The sequence below is a fragment of the Ochotona curzoniae genome, unplaced genomic scaffold (assembly GCF_017591425.1).
Source record: "Ochotona curzoniae isolate NIBS_2020 unplaced genomic scaffold, NIBS_Ocur_1.0 scaffold_4506, whole genome shotgun sequence".
Classification (NCBI taxonomy): Eukaryota; Metazoa; Chordata; class Mammalia; order Lagomorpha; family Ochotonidae; genus Ochotona; species Ochotona curzoniae.
In genome coordinates, this window is record NW_024467119.1 from 36,235,354 (window position 1) to 36,248,630 (window position 13,277).

Sequence of the window (13,277 nt, forward strand, 5' to 3'; positions counted from 1 at the left end):
AAAGCAGCTAAAACAATTACATTTTCCATGCTCCAAAAGAATTGCAAAGACAGGTTAGCCTTTGAGATAACAATAACTATATTTATTGCCATAGCAGTTTCAGCTCTCACTCCCATCACTGGCATTAGTATTTAGGATATATATCAAGTCCTTTCTCAGAAGGTGTGCTACATGTCTGGGCCAGATTACAAGGCAATGGTTAGCACACAATAAGGTGTCCAGAAATGGCATGGGCTTAAATGTTCTTCTGTGGGTAAATTGTCAAAGGCCCACTCCACCAAGACATTATCAGTGACATTAACTCTCAAGCTCACATCAGTTGCAAAAGCCATCTCACAGGGGCAAAAAACAATGCCTCAACAGATTACAAAATTCTTAATGGGATGCTTCAATGTCCATGCAACCAGGGGGTAAAACAGCATCAAGGTGGTCAGAGAGATATCCGCCAGGCCCTGCCAAACAGCTAGAAGCTCCCCTGGGCCCTGCCAAACAGGGAGCTCTTTTTTTCACACCTTGGTGCCATCTGCACCTACTGCATGGACCCCAGCAGAGTACCACAAGGATCATGCAACGGAGGCAAGACTTTTCCAGAAAGGCTCTTTGGTGAAATTGACAGTACATTTTCTTGGCTATTTGGAATGACCCTGGTGAGGGGCTTTCTGGAGCAATAAGCACTTCATAGTGTTTATCTGCACCCAGTTTCATCAAAGCTGGAGGTGACTCTGTTTACACAGTGAAGGTTAAAGTGGTTGACTGAATTTAGAAATGGAGAGGAGGGATGGGTTTCTTTCTGTATGCTTCCTGTTGATAGAGGGCATTGATGTGAGGCAGGTCATCTATACCTTTCAATCGGATTGATTGAATAATAGCAAGAGTGGCCTTGTTTTGTTTCTGAGAGATGGCTCAGGAAATAGCAGTCACTCATTCCTGTAAGAATTTTAAAATATGTTCACTGTAAATGGCAGAAATATATTGTGTCTATAAAAGATGATAGAGACATTGCATATAATGGCAAAAAAAAAAAATGAGACTGAACGATAAGTCTCCAAATGTTTGTCTTGTCTACCAAAATTGCTGATCTGGCTGCTCTTACCAGAATTTCTGTTAAGACACTGAGGGAGATTGGAAGAGAGTGAGTCTAAACTCTGTCTTGATGCAATACATTTAGAGGGAAGGAAATAGAGATTGGTCGAGAGTTAGGGGACAAAGATGTGGAAACAGGGAAATGAGATTAATGGTCCCTGCCTAGTTTGAATAAGGCATATATATGCCTACTTGCTACAGAGAAAGAATGCTTCTGTTTGTGTAGTGAGTATATGTTGTCCAGGAGCTCTGCGATGAAATTAATCCGCCCTGCTTTTCTCACAGGTTCCGTTATTCCTTCCACTCTTTATAGAAATCCTGGCTGCTATCAGGGGTTAGAATGACTACTCTAGCTTCTCTGGGCTAAGTAGGGGCACAGTATATGTGCTTGGCCAAGCCAAGATACCAACACCCTCTTGAAGGGTCTGTGGCAGCAGCTAGCAGAAACTAGTTCTAGCTGAGGATTCACATGCATGGCCACCTACAATCTCAGTGTTTCAATTGGTAATAAATAGATCGAGCAAAGAGAATCAGTATGCAAGGTTTAAAATATAGGGTAGAGTCATTGGAGAACCTAAGAAAGTGCTACCTAAATTAGGTAACCAAACCTGGAGGAAGTTTTTCAGTTGAGAGACAAACAAAAATTTACAAGAAGGGTTTTTTTTTACTACATGGACATTAAGGTCTGGCTAGGTATTTGGGAGACCCAGGCCTAGTTATGTCTTCACACGGGCTGCTGCAAGAGACACTGTGAGAGAGGTGTGGATTTCCTCAGAGAAGACATTCCATTTTTACTTCCATTACCTGACTGGCCTGGGAAGAAAGATGGTCTGAATAGAAGGCCAGTACAGAATATACAGTGTAGCTAAATGAGAATTTACAATGTCTCCTGCCATGTCATTGATCCTAAGCTATACTCTTCATCATAGTGAAGGTTACTTTGTAATCTAGGCAGAGAGAAGGGCTTTTATAGCATGGAGCCTACAAGGATTGCAATTCTGTCCTGGGAATCTGTCAAACCACCCCTCCCTGGGAATCTGTCAACCCCCCAGTGGCCTTTCTCCTGGCAGAGCTGACAGCGCTCCTTGGGAGCCAGCCAACTGTTCATGGAATGTCCTAGTTTTACACATCAAAAATAGGTGTCTTTGTAGTTGGACTGGCCTAGTTGGGTCTCCTAGGTGTCAGACCACAGTGTAAAGCTACTATTAATTGTCCTGCTACTGCCTAGTATGCTCCTCCTGTTCTCTGTTAAAGTATACCATGCAGGCAACCTTTAGAATGTCAGTCAATGGGGTGTCTCAATCTACTTCCTGATCTTAGTAGCCTGAGCTAGCAGTCTGTAGTCATAAGCATATTTTGGCATTGCTTATCCTGTGAGATAAGACAATAACCATGAGAATTAAGCTTTTAAAATTCTTGCATATTTGGTATTACATTACTAGTGCTTGAGAGACAATATGACTAGTAGAAATTGAGAGAAAGTTATAATAGACAGTTATAGAAATGAACTTCCTCATGGAGCAAGTCAAAACTCATTCTATAACTTGCTCATTAATATTATTTAAACGGGATATGATTCCCAAACTCATGCAGATGTTTGATTGTGAAAGTCATGTCATTGATGCTAAGATAGTAGAAACCTTTTAGAGCTATAGTTTTGGATCATGGTCCCTTGGAGGACAGCTGCACGAAAAGTAGCTCTTGTGATAAATGTTGAATTGAAACAACAGTGACTGTCTTCTCTTTCTTGGCTTCTCATTTAATTGTTCTTCCATGTATGCTGTGCCATTACTATCCTCTGAACACATTCAGTTTTGTGGGGAGTGCATATGTTATTGGACTTGGAACCTCCAAAACAATAAGCCAAAATCAATTCCTGTACTAAGTAAGTAGCTTATTATGGGTAATATGTTACAGTTATAAAAGCTTGCTATTACAGCGTTGTAACCATGGAGACCACTTATCTAAGTGATTCAAAATATTGCATTGAGACAGTTACAGAATTAAATCTTTTTCTTACTTTGGAGTTTCTGACAATTTTCACGTTATTCTGATCATTTTCATAGTGAGATATCTCATTAGGTGGTAGTCTATCCAATTTGAGTTAGTAAAACTGCAACTTTCAAATATTGTTGCTCATGAATTACATAAAGTGGCTCTCAAGTATAATGCACATGAATGTTATCCTATTCAAGCACTTATAACATGCTTAAATAATTGCAATGTTAAAATATACATGGTGTTGTGAGTTCTATTTATGCTTCAAATCTGTTTTCATCAAAATCCTGAAAGTAAAAATTCAACACATTTAATTTATGGAAAATATCTGGTAATTTTCAGTCATTGTTACACAAAGCATTCAAATGGGACTCTTCTGTATAAAAATGTGTGTCTTTATTTTTAAATTTGAACTTATGTGTTAGTATGTGCTACTGAGAACAGAACCTGCTCTTCCAAATGCTAATTCTAAGATAGATGGAGAGGCCATTTAAGTATATAAATAGAATTTTGTTCTAAGCTTGTACAATGTATCAAGTTTGGTGCCTACATGTTTCAGTTTTTCAGAAGCTGTATTTACTTCCAAAAGTCAGCTCAGGGCAATGCATTCTTAAAATATCCCTTTACTTTGTTTCCAGTAGCTTGTTAGAAAGATGATTTGCCTACATTACAGAAAATAGATGAATGTCAAGATAAGAACAGCTCAAGTAAAACAGTCTCGTGGTGGCTACACTAATGCAGATAAAAGATGTGATGCATTAGATTTGAATATGACTAAGAAGATGGAGAGAAATAGACATACTTGAGGATATATGTAAAGAATGATCCACAAAATATGCTGATTGCATGGATGACTCCATTTTAGCTTCCAGGATTCTAGCTTGAACTGAATGATTAATGATGCTTTTCGCTAAATCAGGAAATACAAGTGATGCAACTGGCCCAAAAGTAGAAAAGAGATGTTGCATCTGTTCTGGGAAATGGTCTTGAGGTTCTCTGTGATATATGAGCCTAAATCTAAGTAAATACTCATATAAGTTTGTACATCAAAGACACCACAGAGTTGGGATGTATTTTCTTTCCATCAAGTAGTCTCAGTGTGTTAGTAATAATTCTTTATGTAACTATAAAGATAATATTTATGGTCCTAAATATATGATTTCTCTTTTATACTTTACATAATATAAGTTAAATCACTTTCTTTTATACCTCAAAGGAAAAATCATTCATTCTTTCCTTCTTTGAGTAACCCATTTTGGTGGAACATACATGAAATTACTCAGCATGTCCATAGATCACTCAATGAGTTATCCACAACATGAATATATCTGAGTTTGAACTACTCAAGGCAAGAATCAGATGATCACTAAAGCTCCAAATGTGTCGTCCTATTCCCTGCTATCTTTTTCTTCTCCAAGGAGACAGTCTCTGAATGGTTGCTGACTTCATACATTTTCACATTTATTTGTTGTCAGTTTTTCTCTTCATATTGTGGAAAGCCTCTTGGAAGCACAGACTTAAGGTGAAGATTATTTTTTTAAGTTGAATCCATTTGAGGTTCTACAGATACAGAAGATAATCTCCTAGGATCTTCTCTTACTTTGACTAAAAGCAGCAGTTTCTGGGAAGTGAGGCTCCGGGAGAGTTTAATGCTCATGATGTAGAGACAGACCTTTGGCACTTGCATCCTTATCTTAAATTTGTACAAAAATCTATTTTGTTTTCTAAAAAACTATACCTACATACCAACAAATGAACTTTTAAAAAAACAGCATATGTTTGTTTATAATATTACAGGTTCTTATCACTAAAATTAATACAGCAAAATGCACATTTCCATCTGAAAATAGAATTATATTTTAGCTTCCTTTCTTGTACTGAAAATTTTTACTCAAAATAATGGTTGTCTACTCTGTTTTTAATACTTAGTATTTGTTTACAGTCATTTTATCTTTGAAAGATTTATAATTATTTTCATCGACTGTGCACGACATGTATTTGATGAATCACAATTTAGCTCAAGACATGTTGTAAGATAAAGAGAAATATAGAAAGGAACTTGTGTTTGAGGGTGGGCAGGTGTAATTGTGGCACAATGGATGAAACTGTTTTTGACACACCTACATCCCGTTTCAAAGTGTTGATTTATGTTCTGGCTACTCCACATATGACGTAGGTATCTGGAAAGCAGAAGGTGTTGGCTCAAACACATGATTTCCTCTTATCCATATGGGAGACACAAAAGGAATTCTTAGTTTCTGGTTTCAGTTTGGCCCCACCTGACTGTTGAGGATATTTGAGGAGTAAACCAGTGGATAAACATGGATCACTCTCTTTTTTTTCTATTTTCCTCTGCCCTTAAAATAAATAGATCTTTCTGAATAGACAGTTTTTGTTCTCAAGACACATACATTGCAAAAGTATTATTGTAAACAAGAGTATACTGGGACTAAGAGTATGATTAAGTCTACTCAAGAAATGAACTAAAAGAATGATTATGGAGTAACGGATCTTTGGCATAGAAGCTGAGCAGGCAGATGGTAGAGGAAACTGTGTGTAATAAATTGAAGATTGAAAAAAATTAAAGATTTAGAAATTGTCATCCTAATGTATGCCTCCTGAAAATAACTGATGAAGTCAATTAGGAAAGCCAAGGAAAAACAGTAATGCTATATGTAGATTTTACTGTTGAAATTATATTCTTCACAACAGAGGATATATATGAGGAGAAGGGAAAAGAAAAAAGTAATGTCAGGGTTCCATCAAAAGATGAAGAGGAAAGAGATGAAAGGTATTAAGGTGCAAAGCAAGTGGGAATTGACAGAGGACTATCAAGGATTTCTTGACTTTCTTGAAATATTAGTACAACCACAATGTTGAAGCTGTAAAGGACATTTTGAAAAAATGAAGTTCAGCTTTGTACTTGCTAGTTGTGACAGACAGAATTACCTAGTAAATGTTTGTCCATAGAACTCCACAATTTCAACACCAGTGTCAGTGAATTATGTGCTAGAAAAGAAATAACATGAAAAAGTAGAGAAAAATAGGTTAAAAACAAAACTGTTCCTAAAAATCATGAGAATTGAAGGCAAACAGAGAATATGATGGAACAAATGTATTTTGTACTTTGATGATGTACTTTTATTGTAGTCTGTTCTGTTTCATCATTATTTGTCATGGGTTACTAAATGTTTTATAAGAAAACTAGCACCTCCTTGGATAATGCATATATGGACCTTATAAATATTTATCACCATAGTAACTGATTAATCTTTTTATTTTCTCTTCTGATGTTAAATAATGAGCTACAAATTAATCATTCTTTTCAGTTTCTAGAAACATATTGCTTATCAATTCCTGGAAAATAATCATTAGGTATCTTCTTTGCTTTCCACCTTCATTTGTGTCCATTCATTATTCCTACAGGGGACAGCCATTCGTATGTCTGTCCCGTCTGTGTTTTCTCGTGTAGATATTTGCAAATTGATGGTTGTTTTTAAGTCAGATAAATTAAATGATCTGACCATTCAATGATATAATCTTAAATCCTACCAATATTGGAATTTGGATATCAAATTTATTGTTTCTAAGTGCAAAGTAGCATGCTGTGGACACACAAGTTGTGAATTACAGATACACAGCCATGGACACATTCCAGCTACTTACTATAGCAGAGGACTTGGAGGCTCTGTGGACTGGATTGGATGAGATGCATCCATTTTCATAATTTCAGAGCCATAGGTCAGGATTGGACTCACTAACCTAAATGTTGTCATGTTGATTGTTCTCTAGGTTATCTTTTTTTTTTGTATAAATTTATTGTTTACTTGAAAACCAGGGGTGGGGGACAGATATACAAAATCTACCTGCTGATTTACTGTCCACATGGCTGCAAAATCCAGGGATAGGCCAAGTTCAAGCCAGTTGCCTAGAATTCTGTCTGAATCTCCCACATGTCTTAGGAGCCTGAGTACTTGATCCATCTTCTACATTCTCAGGTATGTTAACAAAGGGCTAGATCAGAAATAGAGCAACTGGACTGGCCCCAGATGAAACACTGACATTGCGAGCTAAAACTCAATCATTTTGAAACAACATTGGCCCCTCGCTGGGACATCTTAACCACTATGTAACTCTTTCAAGAGTATAAAATAACTTATGAAGGTAAGGTATATTCTTTTTAAAAATATTTACTAATTTTCATTGGAAAGGCAGATATAGAGAGAGGGGGAGAGAGAGAGGAAGATATTCCATCCACTGGTTCACTCCCCAATTGGCTGCAGCAGTGGCAGCTGAGCCAATTTGGAGCCAGGAGCCTGAGGCCTCTTTCAGGTTTCTCATTTGGATGCAGGGTCGCAAGGCTTTGGGCCATCCTTGACTGCTTTCCCAGGCCACATGCAGGGAGCTGAATGGTAAGCGGGGCCACTGGGACATGAACCAGCACTCATATGGGATTCTGTCACATGCAAGGCGAGCACTTTAGCCATTAAGCTACCATGTCGGGCCCAGGGATATTCCTAAATAAAAAGAAAATGCAAACGTAAGTATAAAATGGGATTTATTTAAAGCCCATTTGTGGATAATGGCATTTCAGTTTAAGACTAGCTGAAAAATACATGAATATCATAACATCCATGAAGAATTATTTAATGATAGAGCTTAGAAAATGACGTCTCAAAGATCAATACATTGGCACGCTGAGGTGCTTCCACATTTCTGCTATATCACAGTCCTTCTAACATTACCGTGCTTCATTCATTTCTCCATAGGTGCACAATTTCTCTGGAATTTCTTTATCTTCACTGAGTCGATAATGTAAAAGGAAACAATGTCTTCTGTTTGCATCCTTAAATCTCAACATCAGGATGGAACTCTTACAAAATAATGTCTGTCTCTCTTGGAATCACTTAAATTCAAAAAGAACACTTTGTAAATGAATCCGTATCTCGGAAGCATTCATTCCCTTAATGTTTATTAGCAATACCTCAAAAATATCCTATGGTCCCCCTCCATAGGAAATGGACAAAGTTCTGAGTCCTGTTAGGACCAGTGGGTAATCACACTCGGCTGATTTCTCACTTTTCACATTAATAAAATTGTATATCTTTTCTCCTATTTATTTTCTTGCCAGCTCATTCCAGCCGAATTTCATGGGGTATGGAGAAATTTCCCTTGGCACTTTCATTAGCCAACTAACATACTTACAAAATGCTCTGTCTGAAACATATTGCTGTTTCAATTTCTTCTTCAATTGGTAATGGTTGTAAAATATCATCTTCTGTAGATAATAGAAAAATCATTCAGTCTTTAATGTGGCTGAGTGAAATCAGTTATGCTTATTGATAGCTGAGGAACAGAAAATACAAATGTATGAAATACTTTAATAACTGTGTTCCTTTTTTACTAAAATATTGATAAATTTTACTTGAAGCAATTCTCTTGAAAATGGGAAATTCATACATAACATATTGATGAGAGTGGGCAATGCATTTAAATTTACACTTTTGTAACTGAAATGATATTTTGATGAAGTGCCCATGAGAAGAAATTTTTCTCTTTATGAATTTACAAATTCAGATATTGGAATAGATTTCATTATTGTGCTTCTATCTCATGAATTTAAACACTGTTTCTTCTTCATATGCTAACACCTTCAGTGTTCACTATTATGACACATTTGTGTTGTGATAAAACCTTTGTCTTGCACATACCTAACAGAATACCAACTAAGTTTCAGGATGTTCCTAGAGTTATCCCTACATTAAACTCAGTTGTCATGACTTAATTATATGTTGTTATATTTTGACTCCATAGTCTTTGATCACCCTTTATATTGCAGTAATTTATAAAATCACTTCCTTGATATTGTAAGAACTTGATATTGTAAGTGCAGCATATATTCAATCAAATCCAAATTAAATGTATCCCCAGGTTAACTTATCCAGATCCAAATGTGACTTCAGTTGTTTGATATTACTTACACAGGACAAGTACGTCAGTAAATCTCCAATTTGACAGGCTGTTTCTGAATTTTAAATTCATAAATATTTTTATAGAAATTAACCACAGTCAACAAAATGATAACTGAGTAAAACAACAGTAGAAACTTCTTCTATTTGGCTCACTCATCATCTTGAAAAGCATCAAATATATTTTAAAAAAAATTTTAGCATCAAATATTTTATATGGCCAAGAATGCTTTTTAAGTTTCACAAAATATTCAAGAATAAAGATATAGCTATTTGCTTTTTGAAATACTAATTTCTATCACATGAATGTATATTTTGGTATAGCACGGTGACATAAAACAAGCCAACGTTTATACTAAATACTCTTATGAAGAAAATTAGAGTTGGAATTGTGGTGTTCATTATTTGTAAATATTTATTGATTGATTATTTGAAAGCAGAGTGATATTCACATTGCGGGCAAGGAAGAGAATGAGCATCCTCTGGGTCATTTCTCAAATGCCCACAAAAAAGAACAAGGTTGGAGCTTACCATAAACCATGCCCGTCTCCCACAAGTGCGATACTGGCCATGCAGTTTGGTAATGTACTACTGCCTGTGAAAGCTCATCAGCAGGAAGCTAGACTGGAAGCCAGGAGACTACAACTTGAACTGGGACTCCTATATGTGATGCTGGCATCACAAGCAGTGCCTTAACTCTCTACACCACAGAATTGACCACTAAGCCTAAATTGCAACATTTTACAGTTGAAATCAGAGCTACATTCATTTATGTATACCTCACATACAAGTCTTTTAAATTATTTATTTATTGGAAAGTCAGATTCACAGAAAGAAGGAGAGGCAGAGATAAAGATCTTCCACCCACTTGTAAAAGTCCCCAAGGAGCCACAATGTACAGAGATGAGCTGATCTGAAGCCAGGAACCAAGAGCTTCTTCTGGGTCTCCCATGAAGGTGCAGGGTCCCAAGGCTTTGAGCCATGCTCCTCTGCCTTCCCAGGCCATAAGCAGGAAGCTGGAGGGCAAGTGAAGCATCTAGCATATGAACCAGCACCCATACGGGATACCGGCAAATGCAAGGTGAGGACTTTAGGCAGTAAGTAACCACACTGGGCCCACTTCACATACAGCTTTATACATTTCAAAAGTTACATATAAGTTACCTTAGCTCAGAAACTGACCTGACTTTAACAATATAAGTGTTGTGAACATATTAGGCAAGATCATGAATTAGCAATATGCAAACCAACCAAAATACTGAAAAGTAAAAATTTGAATCTTCATGATATTAAAATTTTGTGTACCCTCTTCATACAGTATTTGCTTCTATTTACATTCAATTAGCTTCAGATTTCAACAGGAGACTTTGGGATGAGAGATGCCATTTATTGCAATGTCTAATGTATTCATCAATCTTACACGTTGAACAATACTTTGAATGGGGAATATTAAAACAGCTTACTTTTGCTACAAAGTATAAATTTATTCTTTTGAAGTAGTGCTCACAAATTTATCAGATCATCACAACAAATGATTTTTTTATAATACTTTCCGAAGTATAGACATTGAAGTTCTGATTCCCTTCTATATTTAGAATCAGCCTGACAATTATGAGGATCTCATCTAGATTATGCATTACAGATCTGGAATAATTTGAGTGGAGCTACCAAGATTTGGTCCCATGAAATGGAGAAATATAGCAAACATTCCACTTGCATAGCTTCTAAGCATCTATGTAAAAATTCAGATTCAGCGCTACAGACAAAGCAATAGTAAGTGCAATGGATGACTTTCAAGGCAAAACTGATCTAGCTAAGAGATTTTTAAAACATTTTCAAAGCAAAAGCATAGTGAAAATTTATGTAGACTATTGTCCCAAGTTACAATTGATATACAAATGGATTAATGGTTTTTTTTTTCACTTCATTTTACTTTGAAGATTGAGGAATGAGACCTGGATATATGGTACAGAAGAAATAAAGTGAAAATATACATGAAAGAACGAGATGTATATAATTTGTTGACAATCATTACTTGGCCTGTTGTTGCAACTCTCCACGGAAATTGAGATTGACAGCAATGACCGTTACCCTTTGTCTAACCTTTTTTGTGTCCAGAGATCTAGGTTTAACTGTGCAAATTCAAAGGTTCGCACCACCTGCTGGGCATATTTTTGACGTTCCAAAGAATATTCCCAACATCTCTGAATCAATGGAAATATGAGACTGACAAGTTCAGATAGTTAAAAAGCACCTCTTTAAAATGCAGCAGCAGATTGAAGAATTAGAATGCATTGTAAATAAATTCTAACCCCTTCATCTTTCTTTGTGCATAGGAAAATAGTTCTGGAGTAGATGGAAATTTCTGGGTTAGGAAGTAATTTGGTAGAATATCTTAAAATGCAGTATTTTATTATGAAGTTACTGTAGCTGTTTGCCTTCAACGATTAAACAGTGAATTGTGGCTCCAAGTGATAGTAAATTCAAGATATGTTAACAGTTAATCTTCTCTACTTTATTTGGAATAACTATGTGTGTGTGTGCGTGCTTGTATGTGTAAAGTGTATAATTTAGTAGAAATTGGGCAGAAAACGTTCTAAATATTTGTATTTTTACAATGTGAACATATAATAGGAAATATTAAATAATGGGAAATAAAAATATATAATAGGATTAAATCTCGGTACTTCTTAGGAGTATATGATATTATGACTATTTTTAACAGTAAATTGAACATGAGGTTGTACTCTCCTCTGCTGGCACTCTGAGATCACTTGCACATACTCATTTTAGATACCAGAGGGTAAATAAGAAAGGATGCATCTTTTCAAAAGGCATTCCGCAGACACAGCTCATTATATGAAGATTGAAATCAGGTTTCTAGATTGATGAAATCTGAACTCAACAGCAAATAGCAGAGGATACAAAAGTGAACATTGACTTCACCAGAATAGATATGAGTCAGCTTGTGGGACACCACCAGTAACTCCCATCGGCAGCAGCTAGCAGGGAGGCCATCCCCACAGAGCGAGAAGGGGGTGCAGATGCCTGAGCTCCACTGGCGATCTTACCTAGGAAAGAGATTCGTGGACCTTCTGACTTTCAGTCCAGGTGGGTGAGCTGGCAGGAAACAGGATGCCCACTTGGCCTTGTGAACAGAAAATATATTGCTTCCCTTCCTTATGCCAAACAGGTGCGTGAGCAGTGGGGAAAGCTCTGTCTTCCCTGAAATCAGGCAAGTGGAGAATAGCCTGGGTAGCTGACAGGGACAGGTGTCCACTTGGCAGGATGCTCTCCTACTGACAGGATTCAGGGATAGGGAGGGACAGGGAGACTCTGAGGGCAAAACATGGAACCCCTGCAGCCTGTGACAGTGGAATCCTGTGTCTGCTCCATAGGTGCATAGGGTGTGGCTGCTAATAACGCTCCTGAGAGAAACCAGTCGTGTATCAGAATGTGGGAGAGCAAGGAAAAACCCTTGTCCCATGAATTAGTTATAATAATTAATATTTATAACAATATGAAAAAAGTTATGCAAAACATTAAATGACAATGACTGCCTTACCTATCTATTTTCTCATTTACCCTAACTTGTTGGCACTCTAGTTCCACGTCCTCTCATTTCCTTTTATTCAAAGTTTGCCTCTATTTGTTTTATGGTAAGATGTTTAGCATTGTCATCCCAGAATGGAAGATCCTCAATCCATTCTGAATTTATTTTTATACACAATGCAAGCTATAGATCTTGTTTCACATTTCTCTATGTGGAGATATAATTTAAAATTATTTTAGCTTTTGGAAATAAGACTGATCCTAAGTTGATTCTCAACCGTGGCATTATTTGATAAACAAAATATAATTATTTTTAACCTGCAACTATGTCATATGCTATAATGAGCTCCAGTTGTCTCTGAGGGGAGCATTTTGGTTACCCTATGCATATTAACATTTCATCTGCAAACAGGAATCCTAATTTGTGTGCTTGTTTCCCACATTTATATTTTTCAATCAAACTTCTACCTCAGAAGTTAGATCACATATTCAAATAGCTTATCACACCCTATTGAATTTTGACTCCAGCATGTCAATTGCAATATGCTCTAAATGGAACTCTTGACTCTTTTTTTTTTTTTTTGAGTATCTAAAACTTTAGCCCACCACAGGCCTCTCCAAGTCAGCAAATGGCACCACAAACCACAGTGCTGGACCTCATCCTGACTCCTCTGC